At 40.9% G+C, this 14,851-nt stretch overlaps 1 protein-coding gene across 2 annotated transcripts in view; it reads right to left on the reverse strand.

The window, feature by feature from the left end:
- lrrc4ca (leucine rich repeat containing 4C, genome duplicate a) overlaps nucleotides 1-14,535 on the reverse strand; it is a 49,425-nt gene extending 34,890 nt beyond the window's left edge. The window contains exon 1 of one of the 2 annotated variants that reach the window (XM_005942806.3): nucleotides 12,553-14,535. The gene's annotated coding sequence lies outside the window, so the exon portion shown is untranslated. Of the gene's footprint in view, nucleotides 1-11,642 lie in introns of both variants that reach the window. The other variant, XM_005942805.3, reaches the window with a different exon arrangement.
- Nucleotides 14,536-14,851: the final 316 nt, after the last annotated feature.

Raw genomic sequence — 14,851 nt, forward strand, 5'->3', positions numbered from 1 at the left:
TGAAAGAATAAGACCATGGGTACAAGTGGCTAAAATGAGTTTTCTCTCAGGACACGGTGGAGAGATTATGTGTACCCCGGGTGAGCTGGAGGAAGTGGCTAGGGAGAGTGAGGTCTAGGCTTCCTTGCTTAGGGTGCTGTCCCTGTGATTCAGACCCGGATAAGCAGTAGAAAATGGTCTGATGATGAGGTTTTACCAAACAGCTGTTTCCACTGCTGCACACTACTGTTTGCCATCGATGAACAAGCAAGCAAATGCCCACTTGGAATTAGCAATAATAAATCTACCAGTAAATATACATACTGATATGTGTTTTCAGTCGTTATCAAACTATGTTTCTTTTTGTTATACATTGAATTCATAAGGAGAGACCCAGTGTCCCACTTCATGTTACTGTACCTCTGTAGCACTAAAAAGGGTGAAAACAAGACACTTGATATGAAGAAATTAAAATGTTCCTGACGTACAGTCGCTTGACAACACTGGATAAAAAATGCTTAATTTAATTCTAAAAGTTTATGCAGAACTTTCTTATTGAAGCATTCAAAACAATATAGTCCTTGTTACCATATTCCAGCATTTTTCCGTCGGTTAATTTGGATTAAGGTCCACTTCACAGAGGCTGTAATCACAATGCAGCTGATCCTTTGATGTTGTTACAAATGAGTACAAAAATGGCAGAACAGTGTTATGAAGATTTGTTCTCCTATTTCACTAGTGAGAACACTGTATCTCCCCTAAGTCAGTGAATCTCGTTTTCTTCAGCATGATGAAATCCTCCATTGTCACGTTAAATGAGAGGATCGAGTATCTGAGCTTTTTGGGTTGAAAAAAAACTTTCTCCTGTTTGCCCAGCCATCCATTGAAGACTATTTGCATTTTTGACATTTATGGGTGTCCTTCCAACACTTGCAGTATAATTGATGTGACTTATACAGCTCATTTACAGATTGATAGCTGCCATTCTTAACTGGATATAATGAATACCTCATCACTGCACAAAAGTTACTGTGCTCTGACTTTATGCCAGAGACTCCACAGAGCCACTTTCATTCTTCATTAAAACCTAATTTGTCTTTAGAAGACAGAAGCCTTTTTAACACCCCCTGTTTTTATGCATCACTTTAGTCAGTACAAGGAAACACAATTTGCCATTAAGGTTCATCATTCAAAAATGAACACTGAAATGAAACTAAAGAAAGAATTCCAATTAAGAGAGAGTCACGTAGGGCAGGGTGCTGTGAAGTTTGAGGTTGATTGTCCACAGTACAGACAGTGATAAGGAAATAGCAAGACAGCAGTTCATGACTTATACATTCTGCATTTACGGAACTGCTTTGTCCTTCAAAAGACCTTGTCCTGTTATAGCAGTCAACCAGGCATGTCTGCTGTGATCTTATCCAGAGTACAATAGGAAGAGCTTGTTTCTATTCCACTTCCTTACTGAAGGGTTTTAACCTTTTTCGCTGTAAGGGGCACCTAACATTCATATGACCTCTTTTAACTACAAAACTCCACATTCCAATTCAAGCATTGCAAAATGAAATAGAATAGCAGAACTGTGCCTTGGAGCAAAAAAAAAAAATGCAATATGATGGCTTGGACATGATAGGGCCTTTATAGATTAAAGAAAGAGGTAGAGATGAAGCTAATGAAAACAGAAAGAAACTGACTCGCTTTTATGCTCATGCATGCTTAGTGTTATGCAAATCCAGACCATATCAGTGGGGGTGGGGAAGAGGAATGATTGCATGCCAGTGACCATAGGCGTCCCACCTGTTTCATCAAGCACAGAATATTCTTTTAACCTGTCCACACTGTCCTAAAAACAGTAAGTCTCCCGAAGGGTTTTGTGAGCCTCTGCTAAAAAAAAAGGTTTATTCTGGATTTTGTTTTGAAACGCATGGTTTAGCATAGTCCACCTGATTTCAAGTCTGTTTTTCCATCATCTTTTTCAGTAATTTTGCACAAAGAGACATACTTGTGGCTCAATATTTGTTTGCAAGTCAGGTGGAGATTTGAATCCCTATCACTTTTTCCTAAAAATAAAGTTGCAAAGGAGAACCCAAATCAGTGAAGCAAGGATAGTGCTTTCCAGAAACACAAAAGGATCAAGTGAAGAAGAGCCGTACGCAGTGATCGACCTTTGTTTCCAACACCCATGCTTGCGTCAACACAGACATACAAACACCATCGTTTACACACACAAACAGACACACACTCATAAACCTCTGTACTATGCAGCCCCAGAGAGAAAAGGCAATCCTCACACCTAATGAATATTACAATGAGCTGGATCTGGGTCATTAATATGACACAGTCGTTACACTGGAGCCCAATTAGCAGTCAACATAGAGCCTGGAACGTTCCCCTGTTACTATACATAATCACTATATCACTGCGACAGACTCGGAGCAGGGAAGGATCAAACCACAGTCACATACAAGGAATATCAGAGACTCTTCTATGGATAGCGCGACTCGATGAGGAGGTCACAGCTGTTTCATAATATTCAAACAAACTAGAAAACTAGAAATATTACACCTGAGTTCCACATGACACAAAATCCTCCATTATAAATAATATCACATATTATGCAACATCGTATGCTGTAAAATGAGTATCACCATTAAAACTTGATGATGTTTGACAGTAGATTACTTATGATTCAGCCCAGTGTGGGAGTTAGTAGCTTAGAAGTGTAAAGAAAAATCTAAAGTTTAAAGGAAGAAATATATTCCTTAAGCTATTTCACAGAGATCTGAGACAAAATTCCTGAGATCCAACCCACTTTTGTGCAGTTATGCTAAGTGGCAATTCAGTAGCAATAAAAATATGACAAACAGTTAACAAGAACTTTGTTGTCTTCTGTTATGTGATTCCTAATAGGCTTCCCATCTGCAAGCACTGACACAAAACAGTTGGGTGTATTACTGCTGGGAATTATGTCTTAGTTTCTGTTATGTGGACACAAGTACAATTTTTCAGTCTGAGTGCCCAAAAGGAAAATTACATTCCCTAATATTTCCAGATTTTGCTGTAGCAATGTGATTTATCAACCTGTCTATAACCACCTCACGTGATGCATTTAAAAGTGGCAGATATTTTTTTCAGATTGGCAGCTGCCAAATGGCTCTTTAACAAACATTTCTTTTTTTTAAAAACAGCTCAAAGAAAAACTCTGTGCAAGGAGTTTTGCTTTTGGCTTTTCTCTCTATGACTGCTTAGACCAATCAGTTTAATTTTGTGTTTTTATCCATTAGAATAACACCCTGATGTACAGATAAACATGAGTCATTCATAGAGAACTTTGTTGTTGTTATGTGTTGCTTTTTGGTTTGTTTGTTTGTTTGTTTGTTTTTTACAGCTCTCCAATTATCTTTATTGATAAGTTGTAACCAGGAAGAACATAATTGTCTCCCAGTCTTAATTCCTGACAGTTTGAATGTTTAAGGGTTTCATTTCATATGTTTAGAATTAAACATACTACTTGTAAATGGTAAATGGCCTGTATTTGTATAGCGCTTTACCAGTGTTGGGAAGGTTACTTTTAAAATGTATTCCATTACAGAATACAGAATACATGCCCCAAAATGTATTCTGTAACGTATTCTGAATACTTTGGATTACTTAATATATTATCATGCTTTTTACAACAACGTGAATGTACTATTGCTGTGTGATTTATTACTATTACTGAAGGTCCGTGACTCTGAACTGTAGTAAAGGGACCTCTGACTAATACGGCGGGGTCCCTGTTGGCTCGTAGCCGAAAAATAGCTTTACTTTGTTGTCTGGGTCAACTTTGCTTGCGAGAGACAGAGAGAGGCGTTGAAAGACTGCTCCAACGGACCTTATTGTTTTCGGAGGAAAACACGAACACGGTGTACAGTCGAGTCTTAATAGCTTACTTACAACTGGGCTCGTCAGGCACTCTTCTTGGCTGAAGTGGTTATTATTATATTTACATGCTTCCAGCTCTCATTTTTGCTCGATGACAACTCGTACCTTTCCACTCCCCTTTTTCTCCCTCCTCGCGCTCACAGACCCATAACGTGTATGGTAGTCCATTCTCCCTGCAACACGGACTACACTGCCCATGATGCTACATTCTTTAGAGCTATGCTTGTAGCATTCTGCCTGTTAGCTTAGCACAACAACAACAACGAAAAGGCGCTCTCTCACCCAGGAAACACACAGTCGCAGAGAGAGAGAGAGAGAGAGAGAGTGTCGCCCTGTAACCATGGCAACCGTAACGCTGCCGCCTGGAACAGCAGAACGTAGCTGTCAAACAAAACCCAAACAGTCCTGACCCACGACAATATGAAACAGGAAAGTACCGCAGTGTAATCCATTTATTTCAACAAAGTAACTGTATTCTAAATACCACCTTTTTAAACGGTAACTGTAACGGAATACAGTTACTCATATTTTGTATTTTAATACGTAACGGCGGTACATGTATTCCGTTACTCCCCAACACTGCGCTTTACACATCCACATCTGACAGAGGCGAGGCTGCCGGACACTGGCGCCACCGGACCCTCTGACCACCACCAGTAGGCAACGGGCAGTGTTGGGGAGTAACGGAATACATGTACTGCTGTTACGTATTTAAATGACAAAATATGAGTAACTGTATTCCGTTACAGTTACCGTTTAAAAAGGTGATATTTAGAATACAGTTACTTTGTTGAAATAAATGGATTACACTGCGGTACTTTCCTGTTTCATATTGTCGCGGGTCAGGACTGTTTGGGTTTTGTTTGACAGCTACGTTCTGTTGTTCCAGGTGGCAGCGTTACGGTTGCCATGGTTACAGGGTGACGCTCTCTCTCTGCGTGTTTCCTGGGTGAGACAGGCCTTTTTGTTGTTGTTGTGCTAAGCTAATAGGCAGAATGCTACAGGTATAGCTCTAAAGAATGTAGCATCATAGGCAGTGTAGTCCGTGTTGCAGGGAGAATGGACTGCCATACCCGTTATGTGTCTGTGAGCGCGAGGAGGGAGAAAAAGGAAAAGTACGAGCTGCCATGGAGCAAAAACGGGAGCTGGAAGCATGTAAATATAATAATAACCACTGCAGCCAAGAAGAGTGCCTGACGAGCCCAGTTGTAAGTAAGCTATTAAGACTCGACTGTACACCGTGTTCGTATTTTCCTCCAAAAACAATAAGTTAAGTTGGAGCAGTCTTTCAACGCCTCTCTCTGTCTCTCGCAAGCAAAGTTGACCCAGACAACAAAGTAAAGCTAGTTTTCGGCTACGAGCCCGACACAGAAGCCACCGTATTAGCCAGAGGTCCCTTTACTACGGTTCGGAGCCGCGGACCTTCAGTAACCGTAATAAATCACAACAATAGCACATTCATGTAGTTGTAAACAGCATGATAATATATTAAGTAATCCAAAGTATTCAGAATACGTTACTGTCATTGAGTAACGTAACGGAATACGTTACAGAATACATTTTGGGGCATGTATTCTGTAATCTGTAATGGAATACATTTTAAAAGTAACCTTCCCAACACTGGCAACGGATGAAGTGTCTTGCCCAAGGACAAAACGACTGAGACTGTTCGAGCCGGGGCTCGAACCGGCAACCTTCCAATTACAAAGCGAACTCGCAACTCTTGAGCCCCATTGTTGTCTATGAGGGAGATGAGCCATTAGCCAGGCATGCATGAGTTCTCTTATTTCCATCCAGCATTTTCGGCAGCTTTTATTTCTTTTCACACATGCAGTTGCAGAGCGGACTGACAGCCGCTGTCACAAGGCCTTGACCTAAGCGGCGAAACAGACTGGTACCACAGCAGACTCTATAGAGACAACTTGGATTAAATCAAGTGTAAGTCAATTCTTGTCAGATCAAAACTATCATAGTAGGGCAGCCTTGCCTACATGCAGGTGCTAGGATGAGTGACACATTAAGGTCAGAGTCTAACAGGGTGAGTGGGTAGTGAGAGAAAAGCAACAAAAAAAAGATACTGAGACTCACTGATACACTGATGCACAAATCAAAAATATATCATTTATTTAAAAAATAAAAACACGATTCTGCGTGCATGCACATGTACCTGAATGAAAACGCATGATAAGAGTATAAGAGTATCTTTAAAGGTGCTAGAGTTGTCAGCAACACATGTTATATATATAGCTTGTTTTTGAATGATCAAAGATGCAATGTCTGTATAACTTGAAAGTCTAACAATGAGACGACTAACTGGTGTGTGACCATGCTGTGTTGTATTGTGGGGCTTTGACTGATGACCAGACTCCTGCTGCGGATCTCAGTTGAGCTACCATGTGATTGCCAGCCCGACTGAGCTTATGAGTTAAAAAGCTGATCTGAGAGACAGACGGCAAAGCTAGACCCAGATGTCCAGATCCCAGGCACTCTTTCTGCACTCCTGGGTCTGCAGAAGACACTAGTTTTGAAAGGCACCTGTATGTGGTTTCACACACATACATATGCTAAGCAAAAATCTACAGAGAATCCATTTGATAATCAAAATTCACATGCATGGCCATTGAGGACAAATCAACCAGTTTAGATTTTGCATGTAATGGTGTGCAAACAGCTTATGCTTCAAAGAGCTTATTAAATGTTAAAAATATAACCTTTTATCAGTCAGTGAATCAACAGGCTTATGTTCAGTGGCCAGAATATGTTGTTGCTTGTTTGGGCACCGTGTTGTACTTTTTTGTTGTAGATTTTTTTTCTCTTCCATATAAGTCATTTATGTTCCAACAGCTGAATCTTTTTTTTCTTTTATTGTGTCATTGCTTTCTTTTTCCAGGTTTCCTATGCTTTGATGCTTTCACCTGGGGACTCCAAAAACTACAATAAGGGTAAAAATAAGGGGCCCCTAGTTAAGTGCTATTTTTGCTGTCTTGGAGAGTGAGATACAAAATCTGTGCATCTACCCAGCAGATAAAGCTTGCTATTTCTAAGGACACAACACTATCCGGACAAAAAAATCATCCTATCCGCAGAGAGCCGTCAAATAAATATATATTTTTAAATCTCAAAAACAGTATATGTTTAAAGCTAAACACTTGCAACCATATAGACATGGCTTTTCCACCATTCATCATCCTCTTTCAGATTGATTATGCTAACAGGATTCAGGCTGCATATTACAAAACCTTGTTAAGAAAGTGAAGAAAGACAGAATTGTGGTGTTTAATTTTAAAACATCCGACCGTATCAAATTTAGATTTTAGCTTTGTCACTAAAAGCTGGTGTCCACTGACAACCTGTGTTTTAGTTAACAGCTTAGAAGCTGCCTTGGGATGTGCTAGTCATGGATCTGTTGCTATGCGACCACTAAAAACCTGTTTGAAGGGCATATCTCCAGTTCAAATGTTTTTAACTTTGAGTGTTTAGAGCACAGGGTATGAAGCCCCCAGCACACAAAGCTCACTCTTAAATTCCACTGTCAACAGCAAAAGATTGAGGAAACAGCACTTGAGGGGAAAGTCTTCTTTTGTAACCTGCCGTCAATTTAATTTTTGTCTTTTTTTTTTTTTAAACAATACTTAGACATCCATACCTCCATAAGGCAGATTCCGGAGAAAAGTAAAATGAGGGAGAAAGAGATAGCCTGGCACCCATTCCCACCTCATTTAACCTTTTAATTTAAGAGCAGAGCAAGAATTAATGTGGAGGCCAGGGCCAGTATCACTTTAAACAGACACTGCCCAGTTGCCCTGAAGACAGGAAGAATGACTCCTCTGTGGTGCATACATATTAATTTGCTGTGGAAGTGTGTGTATCCGTGCATGTGCACATGCATGTGTGTGACAGCGAAAGAAAGAGGGAAAGAATGTGTCTGTGTTTGCCCTGTACTTATTAAGCAAGATATTATTAACCGAGTCATCACATCATTCCTACCTCGGGTGCTGTCACTCTCATTTTAGTAGCATGTGACATTCCAGTGAGGTCAAGAAAAGAGAAACTGGCAGTGAAGAGGAAGGTGAGGATTACTAAGTCGAAAAGACACCATCATCATGACTGGTAAGGTGGGTGATGTAAGGCAAGCGGTGAGTAATGACGCATCCTGAATTCAGGTCAGTGCTCTTAGCTGAATTTTACAAGGGAAGCAACGAATCAGAGCAATTGTGATGGAGTTGAAAGAATTCTTTATTAGCCATGAATCACAGTAGCAAAAATGTTTGAATCTATGTTGATTCAAAACACCAGCAAACACTGCACAATGTTGCCACACCGAGTACACTTATCTACATTTCATTCAGTCTACTAGTGTTCCCACGATGTGAGTGGGAGCCGGGACAGAAAAAAAGAAGCAATGCTCTCTGGCCTCTAGAATGATAGAATGGCACTTTTATGATGTCTCCCAGATTATTCGCTGAGATGGATGGGCTGAGCTGGATGGGCTGAGCTGGAACACCAATTGATTAATCCATTGGATGGTGGAATGTGCTGTGGCCGTCCCCCTGCTCAGCTGTTCTTTCTTTTGGACAGAACATTCAGACAGACATGCAGGAAAGGATGACTAATGAGCAGGGCTGCTGCAGATACCATTCATGGTGCATGTGTGCTGTGCTGTGCCCAAGATGCTTGCTTGTGTTTAGTTGATAAAAAAGAAATCTCAGGTTCAGATGATCTTCCACAGTGGTAGAGTACTGTAACGACTACATGAGGAAGCCACTGATATAGTCACTTACAGTGACAAAACTGTGACAAATTCCCACATTTTACCACAGCACTCTCTTCAAAAGATTACATGCGTCATCCAGAAGAAGAAACTGAGGTTAGCTTCTTTATCACACTCACAATAGCTGCATAAGATGCAGATTTGCAACACTGTGTCAGTAGCCATCACATTAGTAGTAATCCACCGCTGGCTTATGAAAGCATCTTTCAGATGTTTCCTTTAAGGTGACTCTCTTCTCGCCTACCTCTTCAGCTATGCATGATTAATCAACATGTCACACCCACATGTCTAAAATCTGCAGTCATCAGCCATGACTGTGGATTTTAGACATGCACTTCCAACAGCTTCAAAATATATTTTTGCTGCTTCTGTCCTATTCTCGAGCTCCACACACTTACAAGTTTCTCTAATATAATATCTATGTGGATATAATATTGCCATAAACCCGGGGTGTTTAATAAAAATACATGCACAATACTAAAATCCAAATGTACCGTAAGCTAAGAGCACAATTAATTATTACTGCAAGTATATGGTTTTAGCTTGAGTCCATTATTATTATAATTAATTATACCATATCTATCAACATCATCTTCGTATGAAGGCTCCTTTCACCTCCAGCATTATGGCTTTCAGCTCCTATCTAGCCTAGCACTCAAGACCCCCAGCATCGCACTGCTGGTTTCCAATACAAAAGGGAGTAGATAACGGATCACTGTAACTGTTCTCTTTCTCACTGAATGAAACCCCCTGAGAGATTTTATACCCAGAGAAGATGAAAAATGTAGGGGTAGTTCCATTATTGATACAAGTCCCCGGCAGTGAAAGAAATGAATGCTAATGGTGTCCTAAGCCAGGCTTTACAGAGATTAATCCGATTTGAAAAATGAACATTTTATTATAAGGCACACAGTGCTGGCCTTGATCTGAACTGAGTCACAAGCTGAGGAGGGGGAAAATGACAAAGGGAGTGTGGGGAGGGAACATGGGTATACAGCCTGTCGCTTTGCAAGACCCTGGCACCTTATTGCAATGGTGCCCTTTCCCAGATGACAAGTTCATTAATTTTCTGATGCGGCTGCTTGGAATGATTTTCAATAGATAAGTCAGACAACAATGGCTAGAGAAATTGGACATGAAACAGATGTCTATGGTAGAAACATCATCAGCCGAAGACTGGATTTGTGTGAGCAGCGGAAAGTCCCACTTGGTCCCTGAGTTGCACCTGCTCTAAGGCTATTTCCTACTGTTTAGAAGGACTAATAGGGACACACTGGAGATACAGTTGTTGTCCATCTAGTGTAGTGAAATAAACAAGCACTAATCCAGAGTGGTCCAGTGAATCAGTCAGTTTCAAACCCATTTGCTCCTTATTTTGGCTGGATCCTTACAACCCATAGCTACAACCCACTTCCCTATCCAAGAAAATCTCCACGGGGATGAAAAAAAGGTTTGAGTAGTGTTAAATGGGGAGGAGGAAGAGTCTCTCTGCTTATTACTATGAATCACTCTGTACCAGCTGCCAACAAACATCAGCAAACTTGGGAAAATGTAGGGGGGATTTATCTTGCATAAGCCTCTGACAGGGCAAAAACATAAAATCAGCAGTCTAATTTGTCTCCCCAAGGTGATGCCACTCCATCATATGGAGGGCTTTCCTTTCAAGTGGGTGAATAATGTCTGCCATGTTTCTCACTTTCACAGGTGAGAGATGCAATTTATTCTTTGTCTCAAGAGTGACAGCCACCTCTATTTATGCTTTTACCACCAACACTGGTTTGTCACCTTCTTGACAAACATCTATTTTTAAGCCCACCACCAACATAACACAAAACCAGTGGCACTTCATGTACTTATCTGCATATTTTATGAGTTGTGGGTGTGGTGTATGTATATGTGCTGGGGTTGATACTTTAATAAAATGTTTAATCTTTAATTCGAGGAGCAGGTAAAATGAGTCAGATTACAAAATGATTTACAAAACATGTTGTGCCACATGAAATGCTATGAACTTCGCCAATATCACATCTGTTGCTTAGTTGCACACAGTCAAGGATATTCTTCATCCTTTTTAGTGGTTGTGATTTTTGAGCCATTATCTACAACATCTATGCCTTTTCCAGCTGAGTAGAGGATGAGTGACTGCCGCCACTTTTAATTTCAGCACCAGGAGAAAGGACAGCTCCCTCTCCGGCTACCACGGAGGGCGGTGAACAAGTGCTTTTTGTGTAAGGGACCCCGAGAAAAGAAGGGGGAGGGTGGAGAGGAAGAAAACACAATATTTGGTCATTAATCAATCGTCAGCTAGGTCATCCAAAGCTTGGATTTTCAAATCTAACTTGAACATGTTTAGGGTGATGTTAAGTATTTTTCGCGGTTGCTGTAGCGTACAAGAACACGTGCTAAAATATGGCAGACTTTCCTATACTGAAAGTAGGTTGAGCGCACAGAAGTACAGACTGGATGGATTGATAGGCGGGTGTAGGGATTGCAGGTGGCGTGTCCCCGTTTAGTCACGTTACATTGTGAAAAACCAAAATCAGATGCTTTAAGTGCACTTCCATTCACAAAGATTCCTCTTTACCTGTTTAATTTAGAGGCTCAAATCGGTCTCTCTCTTTTTCTTTTAAGAGTTTAAGACATCTAATCTTGATACTGCGCACTCGAAGACGCGCAGTTAAAACAAGCACACCAATGCGAAAGCGCGCGTCATTCCATGATGCTCTGAATCACCCTACAATTAAATATCTCTTCGTTAGAGGTCGCAGTATAAGTAATATAAATGGCAAAACCTCGGGAGCGCTGCGTGCTGATTTTGTACATATCAATCATCAAACAGCGAAGATAAACTTCCGCATTTTGACATCCAACGGAGCGAAAGGGCTGAATAGGATAGTTATACTATAGAGAATAGTAAGACATTTAGAAATATGCTTTCCCTCCCAGTACATTATAAACAATAACTTACTTATTTACAGAGAAATGCCAAGGTCTGGAAGATCTCCGCCGGCGAAGAACAGCTCTTCTTCCGCTGCCTCCGCAAAAACTGCATCGAAAAAAAAAATCCGCAATACTCAGGCAGTTTTGGAGAATCCTTTGTTACCTTTCCTTTTCACACTCATTTTCTTCCACGTCTCAACACGACTTTGTATGTAATCCAAACATTAGTCCGGATGCAATGCAATTAACTCTCACAGTGATGATAATGCATCCGATATTTCCTCCCTTTTCAAGACGCACATTTCAGAAGGCACCCACAAGTGCCATTGTTGAAACAACTCGTGGCAAAGCGATGCCCACTGTGGTCCAAGATTTTCTCCAAGTGACGACTTTTTATTTTCTCTCTGATACCAATAACATGCTCTTAAAGCTTTTCATGTAGACCTTACGGTAGACCATCATCCATACGTTGAGCTGTTAAGGTGGGGTTATTTTAAGAACCCGACTGCTCGCCTACGTGTCAAATGTAACTTTTCATCAAGTCCCTATTGCTTCTTAGCTATCAGCCCTGATTAAATTTCACCGCACAGCCCAGTGCGGATTTCAAGATGCTTATTTCTCTTCCCCCTCCTGGTTTTACCGATAAAAAGAAGTTCCGCAGTACAGTGATTGAAAGGGTATCCTGTAGGTTGGAGAAGTGATAAAGTTGTCACGATTAGAGATAATCTCTCTCTTCAGATTGCTCCGTTCTCCATATTTAAGAGGGAAATTCGTTATTCTGGGATGCAGCATCGGAAGAAAAAATTCCAGGCGGTATCCTTCAGAAGCCTTTAAAACCCCATCACAAATTCAGGCAGCGGCTCCCAAGTGTGAAGAGCCTTCGTTATACACCAAAAGCGCTATTCTTACATGTTTTCCGAACGGAGCTTTGATCTCACCTTGTCTGGACGGGAGTTATGGTTCATCAAAGGCTGTCATCACTTCTGCGCCCCCGCTGTATATTTCGGATATTCGACCCTCGCCTCTCCATTGATGTGACACACACCGGGGTAAGGTTTTTTTTATTTAATGTTTAATTTTTTTTTAGGGTTATTATCCACAAATGGGTGGTTGTCCAAGTCCAGGCTTCCCCTCTCTCTCTTGTAGACTGCCGTGTGTTTTAGGCTGCTTCACAAAATAACCCGTTCCAAGACGCGCAAGCAGGCTGTATCCATCGGTGCGCTTTACAGTGCCTCAGTGCGCTCAGCATTTTCGTACCAAAATAAAACGCCGGGAGCAGCACGGACGGACGATGAATTGATAAGTTCAGGAGGGGGCATCATGTAGGTTACCTCCCACTGACAAGCTGCTTTCTCCAACTGAGACTGTTCCGCCAGTCACTGCTGGTGGATCGACTCTGCCGTCAACCGCAGGACTGGAGCAGCGAGGGCAGGAGATATTGTTTTCCCTCTCTTTCAGTCTTCATGGTGCTCTCTTTGAACTTCTACAGCTTCTAAAATTTCACCGTGTGCGTTCATGTCGTCCTGAAGACTGGCATTCATTAACCGATTCTTTACCATCGCCCCTTTTATTCACTGGTCAGTTTAAAAAAAGGGGGAAACAAACACAAATAGTTGTTTATTAGTGTGTGCGTGCGTGGCAGAAAACATCCAGCAGGCGAGCAAGCAAGCAAGCAAGCGACAGAGAGGAAGAAAGAAAGAGAGTGATTTAGCTTAAGTGCAGAGACAGACAGATTCCTCCCATGTGTATCTTGCAAATGGGACGCCACTGCCACCTACTGGTTCGCTTCTGCTGTTAGGTGTATGGTATTCTGATGATGGCCTCGGGCAGATTGTCGCATAGGACTGCTCTCCCATGACAGACTAGATTTTGTTTATATTGGGTTATTTATATCATGTCTATTTGTATTTTAAAATGCTGTAAGAATCATCAGGAGAGAGGGGCCTATGCTATACTGCAAATAAAACAAAGTAAATGAGAATGGAAGATAAGAGAAGAAACACCTTTGACAATTCTGGAGGTCGATTAATATGTGTTATATTCCCTCACAGGCTTCAGCACCTTAGAACTTATTTATAAATGCTGGCTGAGTTGTACATGAATTATGAAATAGGCCTACACGATGCAGTTTTTTAACATGGCGGCTGACACCAAAGACTTCAGGTCTTCAGGAAGATTATTGCTTGTGAAGCGTTTATCTTAGGCAACCTGCTGTACTGCACATATGCTAAACTCAGGTATATTATACAGCATGTATAAAATAGAGCAAAGGGAAAAAAGCAAAGCATTTATTTACAGATAGGCCAGTTACAGTATGTCTTATCTTGTAGAGTGTATCCATTCATGAACCATGCAATAAGAGATGTGAGAAAACATTTGAATGCCAGACCAGGGATCTGTCGATCTAGCTGTCAACATCTGATCTCATTTCCCTCAGTGCTGAAGGCGTTGCATCATTCATCTGTCTTCATAACTGTCGACCTGCCTGTCTGTGTGTCTGGCATATGGTAGTAAAGAGCACCACCCTCTTTGCTTTCCAGTTGAGGGAGACATCATTAAGTAAACCCCCCTTTTCAGTAAAATCTTCTTGCTACATATTTGCCTCAGAGCATGAATTAAACCTTTTAATGTATAAAATCGCTTGAGTATTCAAGCACGCCATTTGACATATTCTTAACTAAACCATCACAACGAACTGTAGCTATTTGCACAGTTACACAATTTATTTATTTAGTTTTGCTTTGGCGCATTCAATTTTAAAAATGATACCACGTGAAAATGTCGAGTGTCTAAAAGCAGAAAGGTGTGGGAAATTCAATCAATTTAGTATAATTTAGCAAATATAATTTTTGCACATTTGATGTGAATTGCAAAAACAAAACTAAAGGCATTTGCCATTAATTCTTTGTTTAAGTAGAGAATATCATTTCACTCTTTTTGATCTTTCTAACGTTTTTTATTATTATAATACAAGTATGCAGGAACATTCTCTGTGGTCAAAGTTAGCTATAGTGTTTCATCATACAGCAGGACACCAGTGCTGCTTGAGTTGGAATATCTATGGCCGGACAAGCCAATCAGCTGTTCTCAAGCTGACCACTGGTAGACCACATATCAGGCAAGAGGTGAAGGTGGCTTTAGTACAGAGTAAGACGTGTGGGGCCAGTCATTCTCAGAGTGACAAGGGCAAGGAATGCTCCCTTACAGACTAATGGTCACCATTGGCATTGTAAAAAT

The sequence above is a fragment of the Haplochromis burtoni genome, unplaced genomic scaffold (genome assembly GCF_018398535.1).
Source record: "Haplochromis burtoni strain Fernald_Lab_line unplaced genomic scaffold, NCSU_Asbu1 Contig_350, whole genome shotgun sequence".
NCBI classification, from domain to species: Eukaryota; Metazoa; Chordata; class Actinopteri; order Cichliformes; family Cichlidae; genus Haplochromis; species Haplochromis burtoni.